Here is an 18,281-nt window from a genome sequence, read left to right as displayed (position 1 = left end):
TTGTATATACATGCCACATCTTCTTTATCCATTCATCCGATGATGGACACTTAGGTTGCTTCCATGTCCTGGCTATTGTAAATAGAGCTGCAATGAACATTTTGGTACATGACTCCTTTTGAGTTATGGTTTTCTCAGCGTATAGGCCCAGTAGTGGGATTGCTGGGTCATATGGTAGTTCTATTTTTAGTTTTTTAAGGAACCTCCATACTGTTCTCCATAGTGGCTGTACCAATTCACATTCCCACCAGCAGTGCAAGAGTGTTCCCTTTTCTCCACACCCTCTCCAGCATTTATTGTTTGCAGATTTTCTGATGATGGCCTTTCTGACTGGTGTGAGTTGATATCTCAATGTAGTTTTGATTTGCATTTCTCTAATGATTATTGATGTTGAGCATTCTTTCATGTGTTGTTTTTGTTGTTTTGACTGACATGTGTTGCTGTGGCAAATTTCAGTAAGCAAGGTATTTATCTTCTTATCACAAATTCTAGTTTCTAACATTTTTATTTTACAAAATCACATATGCAATGATGAAAACTACTTTTCACAAAAGAGCAAGGAAAAATTAATTTTTAGAACACATTTCGTTGCACATATAGTTGGAATAAACTTGTTGTTTTAAATGGCTAATTAGAACAGTTTGTCATGCTTACTGGAAACCGGTATAATGACATTATTTTAACTACTCAACTCACAGGAAAAAAAAAAAGTGTGTGAGAGACACTCTTTAGAACCTTTATCCTTCTGTGTCTTTCAGAACAGTTCTGTCTCGTTATCTCCAAGGTACTTGTCACTATAAAACTGAGATATTCAGACAGATATTATACTAGAGTATAAATAAAGAACATTTTCTCAGTTGAGTAAAATAACATCTATTAAATGTTTGGTATATGCAAACCCTCTTATCTATGAATTAGAAATTTTTCTGAAGAGAATTTGATTTCTAATAGTGAATTTCTTATTCAATGTATTGAGCTAAATGCCCATACATGGCCAAAAGAGTAGGCACTTTGTCCAATATGAGAAGAAACATACAGCATAGTTTTCACGTAGGGTCACATTTTCCATGGTTCCTAGAGGGCTTTTCACCAGCAACTTGATGTCTGCAAGGTAATTATTCACATCCTACTTTTCTATCCGTGCCTCCTCCCACATACCCTGCATACTCTGAGCAAGTTAGGCTATTTAATCTTTCTCAAATACAATGCATATTTTTCTTATTTGGTTTCATTGGATGATACCATTGCCGTATCCCAGCAACCCCACTTGTCCAAATTCTTTCCAAACGTCAAGTAGTAGTTTTTCAAATGTGCTAAACTTCCCCTGACCCAAACCCTAATGGAGATAATTTTGTCCCTCTTCATATTTCCATATTAATTATCCTCTTCCTCACTATGACCTTCTATTATAGTTATTTATATACTTGACTAATTGATGTATTCTATGAGATTATAAACTCCTTTGTGGTCAATTCTTTCTTATTTTCATATTTGACCTCTTTCTTTGTCTCCAGTAGTTTGTGGTGCATGGAATTAAAGTGAATTGCCTTCACAGAGCTACCGGTAGGCTCAAGATCATGATGCATATAATGAGTGAGTGAGTGAGTGACTCATAGATCCAACAGAAGGAGAAAAGCCTGCTCCTCCAGCTTTTAATAGTGCCTTAGGGATGTATTTGGAGAAAGACTTCCTTGTATAGAAGTTTCTTACTTGTCAGAAGAAAAAAAAAAAAGGAAGTAAAGGAAAAAGCCAAGGGAGTTAAGAATTTTGACCCAGAAAAACAGCGATGGCACTAAAACAAAAGTGAGGTAAGACCAGGAATGAAGTAAGCAGTGTATCTCCTCAAATAAAGCCGAGGCTTTCCACCAGACACCTCTTTCACCCTTTCTGATGGAAATCTTTGATGCACAGCTTATTTCTGGAAACTAGTCCAACAACGTAATTAAAAAATGTGGATTTAGAAAGATTAACTATATATCCTGGCTATTTGTTATCCTTTTCTGGAGAATCAGTGTCTTAACTTCTTTCCTCTGCTTGTGAAATCACCTCCCACAAGCTTGTGAGCTTTGATGGGATTAATAGAGTGTGCTAAAGTTCCAGATATTCACTCTTGTAGCCTCTCTTGCAGCTAGAGTTCAGGCAAATGGCCCAGGTATTGCCAATAAGGTTTTTGGAGAGGACTGACTAAAGAAATTCTCTGGCAGAGAGGAAAACTACAGCAAGATCAAAACACCAGAAGCAACCAGAGCAGGGGTGTTAACGTGGGTGGGTGGTAAAATGTTCAGGGCTAACTGTGCCAAAGTGTAAGGAGCATCTTCCATGGCTTTGTGGGAGGGTAGCTGTTATGTCTTCACCAAATGCATGAAGGAGTTGGGGGTATATTTCTAGATTATTTTTAGTCTCCTGGCATCCTGGTGATTCCATCCATAACCTAGTATTATTTGAGCACACTATTTTCCTTAACGTAGCAGATAACTTCTCTGTCCTTATCTTCCTTACCTTTTACAGTGCCTGCCAATCGACTTCCAAATATCAAGACCTGCCCTTTGCTTGAGGGCTTGCTCTGGCTGCCTAAGCCCTCTCTGCCTGTGTACAAACCAGGCTAGAAATGCTGGGGAATTAATGGTCCACAGGAACAGTCTTTAATCATTGACTGCTAGCAGCTGGTTCATAATACCCAGCTCTCTCCTTTCAGGGGTAATAACCACATGGGATTAAGTTACTGTGGTAGCCTGTTTAATAATGTAGTACCTTTTTGGCTTCCTTACCTTTTCTCTATCATTTCCCCACTCCTGTGCTCATGTTTACTGGGATCATTTCCCAAATAAGCTATCTGCATATGAATCTTGTTTCAGAGTCTGATCCTGGAATTCCAACTAATACACTTAAATACTCCAAAATTGGTTTATGTTGTTTAAACTCAGAAGACTGACCTCCTTCCCGTATTAGGGAATTTGACATCACATAAAAATGTCTAGTCACATGACAAGTAATAATCTAAGCTCTCATGATGGTTCTTTCTTTCCCTTTTTTATGCCTTTGCCATTTTAATTTGAATTTTGTAAAAAGAAAAAGTGTGGACAATGGAGTCATAGAGCTCTTATGTCAAATACTAGATTTAGCTTTTACTAAGCAAGTGCCACTCGACTATTTACCTAATTTTTCTGAATCTCATTTTCTTCTCAGAGAAATGATAGTACTTATAAGTCTTTTATAGTGAAAATTATAAAAGGAATATTTAAGATGTCTACACTGTACCAGTCACACTAATGTCCAGCATAGATACTTTCCTTTCCTCCTCTTCTTATTTTGGTCCACCTTTTCCTCCTTTCCTTGATCAACCTTCTTTTTGCTTATATAAACATTAATTGAACAAAAGTCAAAATCCTCAGGGAAGTGCGGTTTTGTTGAGGTAACTAACCACTCAAGGCACTTAGAAATCTTGATATTACATTTCCCTCAAGGTGGCAACTTTGATTCTATATCTGATGATATTTTCACTAAATGTAAGTCTCTACCTAATATTCACTCAACAAAAGTTGCCTCACACAAAGCTCATCCCTCTAGTATACATATAGCTCATTCAGGAGCTGCTTTTTGTACCCACTACTTTTGGGCAGCCCACACTACTCGCCTTCCCACATATCCAACACAGTTATCACACATGCTTGCCATCCCAAATACTTCCCCTGAACTATTTCCTTCCCTGGTGCTCCATTCTCTGGACTTTTCCCTCCACTCCTCTCCCTCAGCTCTGTTTATTCTAACAGCTTCTAACACTTTCTTGAAGCCTGAACAACCTACCTGAGTAACCTGGTAAACCAATTTAAGACAAAACACTCTCCCAAGTACCATTTGTGTTTTCATTTGGACTTTGTTAACTCTGAGGAACTATGAGAGTTTTAAGCATAGAAGCAGAATCTTTAAGAGAGATATATTTGGACAAGAAGATATTTTTCACATTATAAACTACTACCCCATAGTTGACTGTTATCCCAGCAGAATATAATATAGGCTCTGGAACTCCTGGGTAATAATAAATTTCCCATTCCCTTGACATTTTAGCAATTATAAATAATCTTTCTGACAATACTTCATACACCCTGACTTTAAAAATGAGTATCTGCTTATTAGCTATTCGTACGACACTTTTTAAACACTATGACGTTCACAACATTTTCCTAGGCATTAAAAGTCAGAAAATTGAGATCTCCATACTCTAAGAGCATAGGTTTTAGTTTTGAAATCAAAGAATAGATGCATGAAGTTGTTATAAGCTGGAGGTTATACATGACTTAATTTCCAAATAAATTTTTATGTACAAAACATTCTATTGCAGTTCTAGAATGTTAAGATAAATGGGTATTAGAATAGTTAAGAACGAATTGTACCGAGTGTGTGAAAACTGGGGCAACCCTTGAACAAATGGAGAGTATTTGGATATGGGAAGAGAAAGGAGATGGGCATTACAAGTGGGGAGAATCACTGGAGCAGAGTCTTAGAATAGCGACTGAGGGTGTCCATACTGGAGAGGGAACTGACCCATCTGGATGAAGCAGTGTTCGAGTGTTGAGAAGTAAATAACTTGAGTGTGGCCAGATTTTGCTTGTTTAGTTAGAGTGGTATGTGTGCCTACAGGTTATGATAGTTTGTGTTAGAGTATATAGGAAATCACTGGATATACATCGTATATCATTCTGGATCAAAAATTTTACTCATATTTAAGGGAAAGATAATTAATATCAAAACAAAGAACTATATCAAGAATAAGTTGCAAGATTCAAATGTAACTCAGCAGAAAGACCTAAGCTGAAAATAGAGATTAGAGCTGTGTTAACAGCCTATTGGTAGCTAAAGAGCAGACTGTGGGTGAGATCATCAAAGACAGTGTTTAGAGTAAGACAGGCAGAGTTTGGGAACAGACAGAATAACAGCTGCATGTAAAAGAGCTTGAGAGTATTTTGTAGGAGAAGTTTGGGGTGATCTAAGAGAGAGGTGTCATGGAAGCTATAATTTCAAAGAAGGAACTGTTACCACTGTCAAATAATACAGAGAATTCAAATGACATACAGATTAAAAAGTATTAATATCTTTTATATTTAATTCGTCATAAGTGATTAGCAACATTTGACAGAGTAATTTCAGGAAAATGGTGAGTTAGGAGGCTCAAGTACGATTAGACTGTTCTTTGCCTATCTTCAGAAAGTAGCTCTTGTGTAGGTTGCAGCTTCTCTTAGGAGATATTCTCTGATTCCCTACAAGTGCCATTAAAATCTCCTTCTCAACCAGCCTGGCTATCTATTTACCTCCCATGCACTCCTCAAGTTGACTACCTGACATCAAAGTAGGGAGAATATTTTCAAGAATGATCCTGATATGAGGAAACCAGCACGTGGAGCAAGAGTTTTAAAGGCCCAAGGGCAAGGATCTTGACATGAGCTCTACCAGGCGTTGACAGGTCTGTCTCCAAGGAAAAATATTCCCCTCAAAATGGTTATAAGGGCACAAGGTGAAAAGAAATTACTTTTTGGGGGTGAGGATCCCCTTTAGAAAAAGAGGCAAATATATAGTGAAAGTATGACACTCACAAGCATTGTTAAGCTGTGAGCTTGAGACCTGTGGTTGAGGCTTCTATTCCCTAAGATAATTTTTAAAAATTGGAAAATAATTGCTTTACAATGTTGTGTTAGTTTCTGCTGTACAATGAAGTGAATATCCCCTCCCTCTTGGACCTCCCTCCTATCCCCTCCATCCTGCCCATCTAGGTCATCACAGAGCACTGAGCTGTGTTCCCTATGCTTTACCACAGGTTCCCACTAGCTCTCTATTTTACACATGGTAGTGTATTTATGTCAAACCTAATCTCCCAATTCATCCTACCCTCCCCTTCCTGCCCTGTGTCCACATACTTTTAAGTTAGACATCCAGTTTTTAAAGTTAGAATCTAAAAATTTCATCATACAATTCAATGGTTTCAAAGGATATAATTTCTATTTTAAATACAACTGCTACAACACTTTTAAAAATGTATCCAAAAACAGTATAGAGGTTTCTCAAACAACTGAAAATAGAGCTACCATATGACCCAGCAATTCCACTCATGGGTATATATATGAAAAACAAAACAAAACAAAAACACTAATTCGAAAAGATATATGCCCTACAACGTTCATAGCAACATTATTTACAATTGCCAAGATATGGAAGCAACCTAAGGGTTCATCAACAGATGAATGGATAAAGAAGATGTGGTATACAAGGGAATACTACTCAGCCATAAAAAAGAAAAAATGTTGCCATTTGCCCCAACATGGATGGACTTAGAGGGCTTTATGCTAAATGAAATAAGTCAGACCGAGGGAAACAAATACTGTATGATATCACTTATGTGGAATCTAAAAAATACAACAAACTAGTGAATAAAACAGAAAAGAAGCAGACTAGAGAACAAACTAGTGGTTACCAGTGGAGGGAGGAAAAGGAGGAGGGGCAATATAGGGGGAGAGGAGTAAGAGGTACAAACTCTTAGGTATAAAAAAAACTACAAGGACATATTGTACAACATGGGGAATATAGCCAATATTTTATAATAACTATAAATGAAGTATAACCTTTAAAAATTATGAATCACTATATTGTATACCTGTAACTTATATAATATTGTACAGCAGCTATACTTCAATAAAAAGAAAAAAAGAAAATAAAAGTAACCCAAAGGAGTATAAATATAATCACAATGATATAATTACCTCATAATTCAGTTAAAAATATACAAACATATTATTTTTAATGTTCAAAAAAATTTGATTGCTTTTTCCTCTGTGAAATCATATTTTCATTCAATTTTCCCTAAAGATTTCCATCCTAATATATTTTCATGCTTGAATGTTTTTATTGAACACTTTATCATATTTCTTTGCAATAAAATATAATCAAATATATATTTATATAAAAATTTCCTATGAACATCAATTGTTAAGTGTCTAAAATTTCTTCTGGAATTAATTATGTCACAATAATTATTAGTAACTAATTATTAAGTACAACATTATAAATAACTATAAGTAAAAATTTTAAAACAAAAAAGTAGAAGTTTTACTGGAAATGAATCTATTGATGAGACAGTCGGGAAGAAGTGTTGTGGTGCCTTGATTAAAAGGGTTTTCCTACAGTAAATGCAGAGCGTGTCTGCATTTCTGGACAATGCAACATGCAATATTGGGGAAAGGGAAAGGAGTGAAAAAAGAAACGAAAAATGTGATTGTCCAATGGTAGCCAGGAAAGGAGAACGGGTATATCCCTTCATAGCAAGCGTTTTCCTAGGAAAGAGGATCTAGAGAATTTGAGGCTCTGAAAATCAGTTTCCTTAATCAGATCCTTACTCACATGCACTTAACGGTCTCTCTTTATATGCCCTCATGGCCCTCTGCTTAAAGAGCATTTCAAGTTAAAGAGTGAAGCTCTCCTGAAAAGAGAGCTTTCTTTTCCAACTCACCCTGCTTATTTAGGAAAGAAGTCTACGTCTTTTGTGCAATAGACTCTCTGGCACAGGAGCTATAATACATATAATCTGTTATTTTAAGAACCATTACAGGATTGTTTTTAATTTAAGTAAAGTAATTAGAGTTGGAATTCCATTCCTCCATTCCATTATAATTTTGAATTTCTTTCCTTACTCAAGTGACAACATGACTTTATGAAAAGGTCTCTGTTGAAAAATCCACTCAGGGGTTATGCGAAAGACTTGGGTAGAAGAGTAAACTGGTGCGAAGGTTCCCATGAGAACATTGCTACTGCCATGTAGTAGAATTCTGTGAAAAAGCAGGCATGAGAGTGAAGGTAGGAAGAAGGGATGGGGTTGGGTCGTGAGTGGAGATAAGAATCAGAAGGTTTTGGTATAATATAAACAAGTTCTCAAGGAAGACCCATAGGCTTATACCTAAGTATAGAACTACTAGCTGTAACAACGGTTAAGGAGAAATATTTATCCCTTTGAAGCCAAAAGCATGTAAAATGATGAGAAATTTTACATATAGCCATTGATATCTAAGAATTTTACTTAGTAGCAGAAGGCGAATGATCTCAGGTTTGGCGAACAACATGCAGGGTAAAGCTACACTATCAAAATGTATACAGAAATAATTTTACAAGAACGATTTTAATTTTTGTATGACTATCTTGAACCCTGTTTCAGTGATGTGGTAAAGAAAAAGTATTGTCTGGGGTTCTTCCAGGCAGAAAAGCAACATAGTAAATGTAAGATGTTGCTGTTGACATTAGAACTCATGCATCCCACACTAGTAAAAGAAAAAAAATTAAGCAAAATAAAAGAAACTAAGACACTGAGCAAAGTATGGATCATATCCTGTCCTCGTAGAATTTTATGTTTATATTTGAATTACGCAACTTAGTTATGGGAATCAGCCACCAAAAGTTTGTATAAATGTTTTTCATCTGAACTGTGCAGAACCAAAAACGGACAAACAGTCTCAAGTAGAGGAAATTGCTACATCTTCAGAATAAAACTCTGGAGTTTACTTAAATTTGTGCTCTAAATGTCAAATTCAACACAAGACAAAGTTTAGCTGTACTTAGGGTCTAATAGCTGAGAAACACTGTCAGCACAGAACCTGCTCACTGGAAGAACACTCAACATACATCTTTTCAATGAATGAATGAACTAATTAATGAATGAATGGTTGGTGCCCATCAAAAAACAAAACAAAAACAAACAAACACCCTAAACCAAAAACCATAAAATGCATACAGGAACAAATACCTTAGATTTTAAGATCTGTGAAAACGTACTGCTATTGTATTAATTTTAGGAAGTAAACTTATTAAACATCTGAAAGTAGTGATTTAAAAATTTTTATTTTAAATGTACTTTCCTAGTTCTTTTACTTTGTTATCACACATATTCTTAATCTAATTTATTTATGAATTATTCTAAAAGGTTTTATTTTGAAAGGCCAAGTTAAACTAAAGACCTAAGGTGTACTTCAAGCAAAGCAACTCCAGAATGGGAGTTTCTTTTTATTGTATTAATGTGATTTTTTTCCTTTGCTTCTTAAAGATGGAGTGGAGCAAAGAAGTTTAATACCCCATGTTGCATCTACTGCAAAGATATAATAATCCACAGATGTGTAAATAAATGAACTCTCTAATGTGAATGTTGTATTTTTCCTGAGCTGAAAAGAAAGGAAAATTGAAACCAAGTCCAGCTGACAACCTATATATTTTACATACATTTTATAGTGTTGTTATTAAAAATCTATTAAGACAGAGCAAAATGTTTATCATATCATTTGGACCTTATTTTTTGGTAAAGAGATGAAATAAAAGAGTGAAAAATCTTTCTCCCTTAGTCAGTTATTAGTTACAGAAATTATTCATACAACTGTTATGAGGACTACCTCAGGAAGTATGCCATCTGAGTGTAGGTCATTCTTTCTACTGAATTGAGTGAGGAGCTGAATTCGACATTCATTATCTTGTATATTTTGTATGTGGTTCATGGAGAACTGCATTTATGGTATTACTGCATCCTCAGGCAGCTTGGGGGGTCCACTGCCACTATAGCTTCACAGATATTGGCTTGGACTTAGAAAAGGTGAGAATTTAGCACTTAAAAAAATCAAGTGCTCTTTGCAATGTATAGTTTTAGAGTTAAATTAATCATAGTCTTATTCCAAAATAATGTCCTACTTTGCTAAGTTCGTATTAGTGTTGTCTATGTATTCAATTTCCAATTTTAAATTTCACTAATATATTGCTTCAGTGAATTACACACTATTCTCTTTCTGTACCTCTCAAAAATCCAAGTGTGAACGAGATCATTTTATATGTACATACAGTGTCAAGTCATTTAAGTAGGTTTTTGAAGATAGTAAAAGTTCTGTATGAGTTACTTTTTCTTCCTCTCCAAACCTAGCATTAGTTATCCACCCAAATATTTACCAGATATTGCTAGCTTACTTGGACATAGTGTCCTGCAGTCCTAGCTGATTTGTAGTCTGTGACCACTGCTGGTAAGGCTCCCTACTACCCCTTGCTGCAGACGCTAAATATCTGAATCTAGCTACGAGTGAACAATGCTGCCCAGCTGACACATCTCGCATGTCACCATCATGTATCTGTTTCTCCTTGCCTACAATTTTCCTTCCAAAAATGAACTTATATAAATATACACATTTTTATGAGAATTCCTTCTCTCTGCCCATCTACATTCAAATAAAACATATTGTTATAGTACTTTTTAATATCTTCTTAAAGAAATTAAAATATTTCACACACTAAAAACAGCTTTATTTTACAAACTTCCAAAATACATCTTTCAAATCTGATGTTTTGTCAAAAGATATTTCACAATTAATTTTAAGTAGGCACCCAGTCACTGGTTTTCAATAGCATATGGTTGTTAAACCTAATTATTTAAAGATAAAATCTACAAGCTTAATTTCTGGATTGCAAATTGAATTAGACTCTGAGATTGTTTTATTTCTCTATACATTTGTGTGTGTGTGCACACGTGTGTGCATATATATATCGTGTTATTCAACTTGTTAAGTATCTTACTGGTCTAATAGGAAGAATATTTTATGACTACCAAAACTGCTGGCTCATAGGTTAGTACTTACATGGTAAATCATAATTCAAAACTCAAATTTTAGTCTGTCTTCAAAGTTGTCGATGATTATTGGGTTTTATAGTCAATCTATAATGCAGGCTTCAAAATAGTAATCATGTAAAAATGAGGAAAACATCTGCCTACTGCTAATAAAACACCCCCTATGTCATCTGAGTGATAGGGGAACGCTGAGTATGCTTGGGTTTGTAATGAACAGCTTAAGAAAATTCCCCTGTGGTTGCCTTGAGCTGTCTAAGTGTAATATTCTTGAGATTAACATTTTCCTATGTTCAAAATATGCCTGCAAAATAAGATGTATGTGCTGCACAATACAGGTTGGAGTGCATGTGCATTTTTATACATGGAAATTCTTACAGGGAATTTCAGATGTGATAAAGGAGTAGTTGTAATGCTCGGAATGGGTTAAGTGATATTAGAAAGAACCCAAGTATGGGAAGAAGAAAGAACAAGATTTCTAAGTGGAGGGTAAAATCAAGTTCAATGGGCAGCTACTTAATTTTCTAAGAAGATAAAATAACAAGACACAGAAATATGACTGAATTTCCATCAAAGACAACTCTAAAATGGAAAAAAAAATTCCAGTGTAAGTTAACCAATAAAATATAGAATTTATGAATACATCAATTAATTAAATTGTATATAAAAGAGATACCTACACTCCTTCCTCTCATTTTAAAGTAAAATCAAAATACTTATCAACATGTGTTGAAATATAACCTCTCTATGTAAAGTAAAGATGAGGCCAACCTGTCTTTTAAGCTAAATGAAAGGAACCAATTGCTGACTGGATAAAAAAGCACAGGGTTCTAGGAAACAAATTCAGCTGACTTGTAACACCTCTGAAGCCTCCTTTTCATCTCTAAAATAGACCAGGCATGGACTTGCCTAACATACCTAACACAACTTCTTGGGAAGCCACTCCTCAGTCTATGGTAGCATTAAAAAAAAAATTCTGATCATCAAATCACCCTTGTGATTATACTGTAAAAAAGAAGATCAGGGGGCTTCCCTGGTGGTGCAGCGGTTGAGAGTCCGCCTGCCGATGCAGGGGACATGGGTTCGTGCCCCGGTCCGGGAGGATCCCACGTGCCGCAGAGCGGCTGGGCCCATGAGCCATGGCCGCTGAGCCTGCGCATCCGGAGCCTGTGCTCCACAACGGGAGAGGCCACAACAGTGAGAGGCCCGCGTACAGCAAAAAAAAAAAAAAAGATCAAATATCTTTCCTTTTTATGAAAATTGCCCTCAATCCAACATTTATTTGAGTCATTAAAGTCACTGAAACCAAAACTAACTCAACAAACTAGACAGTTAAAGCCAAAGTTTACTGTACTTATTCCGAGAACACATAGATTTCCCCAATTTTTCTGGCCACTAGTTAAAATATATTAATATATATATATATTATTTCAGAATAAGGGCAGCTTATCTAAAACTTGTTCTACCATTTTTCTTCCCTAATAGTATTCTTCATTTTTTGTTCACCACTCTCATTAAAAAAACAGTAAATTGAGTCTAAGTCTCCATCATTGGTTTCACCACAAAAACTGTATGATTATGAACGTAAATGTCCATGTTTAAAAAAAGATTTAACATGTTCATTAATTTATGTTATTTTAGAAAACCTCCAAGTAAGAATTTTTTTTCTACCTATGCAACAAAAGTTATTTCTAAAGAATTTTTAGAAGAAGTAAAAATTCAGAAAAAATTGCTTATTGTTTCTTTTATAACGGCAAGGCAATTGATGGACACTTTCTTTAATAAACTCAGTATGACATTTTCTGGTTAAAAGTTACTTAAAGTCATTGCTTCCTTTGCTTTCTACTCTGAAATCAGTGGAATAAACACATAAGAACAGAAAAATAAGTTTTATTTTTAATGAAAACTATGGAAGAACTACTGCCAAATATATTCAAATGTGGGCCAAACTGAGGTCTGATACTCAGAATGTAAACCATTTCAGATCTCGAACAGGACACAGAGTACTTCCCAATTAGGAGGCATGTCCTGGGCGGGGGAGAGGGGGAAACCAGTGATACCTTCTTTGGAAAAATAAGGCCAATTGGTACATAAAGGCTACAAGATAGTCCCTGTGCCTATGTGACACCACAGAGTGACAAAGGAAGTGGGGTAAGATGAAGAAAATCGTGGACATATTATCTTTGCCTGAGGCTCTTGTCACTGCCAGGATGGAGGAGCAGGGTAAGTGCTTATCATTTCTAAAACTTCTACCTCTGGCAACTAAGGAGAAGTAAAAAACTAGTAAAGGACATGTGACACATAGGGTTCTGCTACTAGTCAGAAATATCTTCTGCTACTGCTGAGCAGAGATATACCCAAGAGTAGAGTGTTAGTGAATTTGTGTAACTGACGCAAATTCTAATGCATGCTTTTCCAGCACAATACCCTGGCTCAGGCTTAAGTACTATTTATTGTAAAGCAGCAAGGTGGCCCAGAAATGTCTGTCTTTCCAAGATTAGTAATAATTAGAAAGATACAGTATGTGATATATGCAAAGTAATTACAAAAACATAAGCAAAAAAATATAAGCAACACATAAATTTTAATATACTACAAAGAATATCAAACGGAAGAAACTATTGAGATAGAATATCTCTTAAAAATCAGTTACAGAGGGCGTCCCTGGTGACGCAGTGGTTGAGAGTCCGCCTGCCGATGCAGGGGACACAGGTTCGTGCCCCGGTCCGGTAAGATCCCACATGCCACGGAGCGGCTAGGCCTGTGAGCCATGGCCGCTGAGCCTGCACGTCTGGAGCCTGTACTCCGCAACGGGAGAGGCCACAACAATGAAAGGCCCGCGTACCGCAAAAAAAAAAAAAAAAAAAAAATCAGTTACAGACAACATAGCCTGTATAATAAAAAAAAGGAAGCTCCAATAACAGTTAATTGGCTTCAAAGAAGACACAATGAGGCCACAGAAGGACAGAGCTGACACAGCTCAGGAATGAAAGGAGAAGTAAAATTATTTAGAAAATGAAAAAATAGCAGCATAAAAGAGAGTAGATACCACTGAAAAAGAAGTCAGTTACTTAGAGAACAGGTTTGATAATGCTCAAAACAAATATGATAATGAAAATGAAATTTATATGAATATATGTGTAGGAAATATTTGGAAAATAACATAAATTTTAAAATGGTGCCTCTGGGGAGACTAAACAATCTGAGGATCTTAGAGGTGAGAAAGATAATTACTTTTAATTATGTACTTTAATTTTCTCATTATTTTTTAATTTTTTACCATTAAAAGTATTATAAATTAGCTATTGTGTGCATACTCCACTACATAAACCATCCTACAGACATTTGTGGCAAATTAAATTTGTGCTTTATTGATGCATCTTTGTATTATGTAGAATATTTAATTAAAACCACATTGTACAATGATTGATCATATCTAAAATTCTGTGATTAGAATTAGATGTAGATGGAAAAATTACAAGGGTGGAAGAGAGATCATAGAACATAAAAAAAGAAAATAATGCAAAGAAAAAATGGATTTCAAATAATCAGAGACCAGAATTATTAACTGCACATTTGGCCAGATGAAAAATATTATTTCTATTCCCCAATAATGGTAGATCAATTGAAAACTTTTCATGAGATTTTTTTGTTTTTTTGATATGCAACATTTCTGGGCCTGGGCACAGCTCATTCTAGTAATTTGTGTCAGAGTCCCAATTGTCAAACTGCCCTTTTTATTTTCACTCCACTGTTTTAATTGTACATTTCTTTATTAGTCCCATTAGTATAGGACCATGTTTACATGATATAAAAATGTCAGGTGAAACGAGAACATCACTTTATTTAATTAAATGTGTGTAAGTTTCATGTTTTAAAAAAGTATGCTTGATCCATGTCTTTTAAAATATTCACTGCCTTCACGTCATTGGGTCTCAATACATGGTAGCCTTTGAGAAGAGACATTAAAGGAAATGGTCACATAACCTACAACCTTAATAAGAGTTTTTTAAACATATTCACAAATAAATCTTTAAAAATTATGATACTGCTATTTGTAGGCATCATAAGAAACTAAGCAAACTGGAAAATGTAGATATTAATATAATCAAAAAGGAAAGTAATTGTACATACAAATTGACTTGGAAAAATATAAGAACAAAAAACCGATGGCATTATTTGCTTTAAGTTAGATTTATTTTTCCTCTTTCACCTAAGAATGTAGTGTAATGACAAACTTTAGAAATAAAAATGTTGAACCAGCCTACTTAGTGGCTGAAAAAGGTAATAACTAAACGTACAAATTTAACTAATCTAAGATAAAAGATGAGGAACAATAGATCATTGAGTATAGACAACAATGCAAATGGAGCAAACCTGATTTATATTATTTCATGAAGAAAAGGACAATTTCCACATTTAATCATTGTAATCAATTCTTCTAAAATTAGGCTTAAAAAAACCCTAAGGGGCTTCCCTGGTGGCGCAGTAGTTGGGAGTCCGCCTGCCAATGCAGGGGACACAGGTTCAATGCCCCGGTCCAGGAAGATCCCACATGCCGCGGAGTGGCTGGGCCCGTAGGCCATGGACGCTGAGCCTGCGCGTCCGGAGCCTGTGCTCCACAACAGGAGAGGCCACAACAGTGAGTGGCCCGTGTACCACAAAACAAAACAAAACAAACAAACAATAAAAAACCCTAGGATATTCATGGATGACTGTTCTGGTGACTTGTGATTGGAAAAGAGGAAGCACTGTGTCTTATTTCTAGTGTTGAAAAGAGAGGAAGAGAGAAGACATAACCTTTCATCTCAGCTTTTGTTCTAAAACAAATCAATTTCCAGGGTCTAGAAAACATTTTCTAATTAAAAATAAAAGTCAAATTCCCTTATATGACACAGTAAATGTAGAAGTTTAATTTAAAATGCAAAAAAAATCCAAAAACAAGAATCAAAAAACAAACAAAAATATAAAACCAGAAACTAAATAAAATGCAAATGGTGATTTGCCTATTTTCAAGAATGTCATTGGCCTATAAAACAAACAACCCAATCCAAAAATGGGCAGAAGATGTAAAAAGACATTTCTCCAAAGAAGATATACAGATTGCCAACAGACACATGAAAGAATGCTCAATATCATTAATCATTAGAGAAATGCAAAGCAAAACTACAATGAGATATCATCTCACACCGGTCAGAATGGTCATCATCAAAAAATCTAGAAACAATAAATGCTGGAGAGGGTGTGGAGAAAAGGGAACACTCTTGCACTGCTGGTGGGAATGTGAATTGGTACAGCCACTATGGAGAACAGTATGGAGGTTCCTTAAAAAACTACAAATAGAACTACCATATGACCCAGCAATCCCACTACTGGGCCTATACCCTGAGAAAACCATAATTCAAAAGGAGTCATGTACCAAAATGTTCATTGCAGCTCTATTTACAATAGCCAGGACATGGAAGCAACCTAAGTGTCCATCATCGGATGAATGGATAAAGAAGATGTGGCACATATATACAATGGAATATTACTCAGCCATAAAAAGAAACAAAATTGAGTTATTTGTAGTGAGGTGGATGGACCTAGAGTCTGTCATACAGAGTGAAGTAAGTCAGAAAGAGAAAGACAAATACCATATGCTAACACATATATATGGAATCTAAGAAAAATAATGTTATGAAGAACCTAGGGGTAAGAGGGGAATAAAGACACAGACCTACTAGAGAATGGACTTGAGGATATGGGGAGGGGAAAGGGTAAGCTGTGACAAAGTGAGAGAGTGGCATGGACATATATACACTACCAAACGTAAAATAGATAGCTAGTGGGAAGCAGCCGCATAGCACAGGGAGACCAGCTCGGTGCTTTGTGACCACCTAGAGGGGTGGGATAGGGAGGGTGGGAGGGAGGGAGACGCAAGAGGGAAGAGATATGGGAACATATGTATATGTATAGCTGATTCACTTTGTTATAAAGCAGAAACTAACACACCATTGTAAAGCAATTATACTCCAATAAAGATGTAAAAAAAAAAAAAAGTTGAACAGGATAATTTCCATTCTAAATCTCCTTTATTTGCAGCAACGTGGATGGACCTAGAGATTGTCATACTGAATGAAATAAGTCAGGCAGAGAAAGACAAATATAATATGATATTGCTTACATGTGGAATCTAAAAAAGTTACAAATGAACTTATGTAATAGAGTTACAGATATAGAAAACAAAGTTATGGCTACCAGGGCGAAAGGTGGGGGGATAAATTAGGAGATGGGGATTGACATAGACACACTACTATATATAAAATAGATAACTAATAAGGACCTACTGTATAGCACAGGGGACTCTACTCAGTACTCTCAGTACAGTACTGTACTGTATACAGTACAGCATGGGAAGAGAATCTAAAAAAGAGTGGATATATGTATATGTATAACTGATTAACTTTGCTGTACACCTGAAACTAACACATTGTAAATCAACTATATTCCAATAAAAATTTAAAAAGAAAAGAAAAAATTTCACCTTTAAAAATCCACATATTTTAGCAAAACTTGGAATTATAAAAAGATATAAATAGTATGACCCATTTATTTAGTTTTTTGTATATATCTATATATACACACATAATATGTATACATATATGAATTTATAGTACTGATTATTCCCCATATTTCCTTTTTTAAATAATCACTCATAACGCTTCTTTAAAAGTTATTTTTAAATATTTAAAAAATATAATTGCTACAGCTTTCAGGAATGTTTTCTAGATAGCAGGAATAAGAATGGATTGAAAAGACCCAATGATTACTTTTTAGTGGGAAAAGAAAATTATTGTTAGTGGCTTTACCTTTGATAACTTATTAAAAGTAAAGAATGTGAAATATAATTTTATTTCTGGACTAAAGTTACTAAACAGGTTGTACTCAGTCATTCATAATACATTTAGAAATGCTTGCAGAGTTATTATGTAGAAAAAATTCTGGAACTGAAATCATTCTTCTCCTTTTGCTTATAAATGTGTAAAGACCTATCTCTTGCATTCTAAACTCTCATCGTTCAAATGTTTGCTATGAATGCAAATTTGTACAGCTTAAATACAAAAATAGTATAGTAAATCATATTTTAGTTGAGAAACCAGTTGTATAATGACTTTCTTTTTATATTTTAATTTGCTAAGTGTTATTTGCATTCCCTACATATCACGTTCTTTTCAATTTTATTTATATGGCAATACATGGTTACTATAATGTAGAAGTAAAACATAACTTGTATCTGAGTCTATATTTTATCATTGCACTTAGAACACACACCACTCACAAGCTAGCGAAATACTGAGTAATTACTCAATTGATATTATAAACCCTTTATATTGTATTATTTAGATGTTCTAGAGAATTTTAGCAATATTTGTAGAAACTGGGATTTGGGGGTAGGTGAGGAATTTATTATGACCTTTCCAAATTTAAATAATTGAGTATAGACTCAAAGTATACCTGAAAATTCATTATGCAATCTACCTTAAAATTCAATTAGATTTAGAGAAAAAGATACACCTTTAATATGTTATCTAAACATGACACTAATTCTAAAAACATTTTTGCTACATTTTTGACATACAAGTGAATGTGTATTTGGAATCTGGTTTAAAAT

The sequence above is a fragment of the Delphinapterus leucas genome, chromosome 3, assembly GCF_059928025.1.
Source record: "Delphinapterus leucas isolate spDelLeu-1000000601 "Yukka" chromosome 3, BTC_Dleu_Yukka2, whole genome shotgun sequence".
Classification (NCBI taxonomy): Eukaryota; Metazoa; Chordata; class Mammalia; order Artiodactyla; family Monodontidae; genus Delphinapterus; species Delphinapterus leucas.
This window is presented reverse-complemented; position numbering follows the sequence as displayed.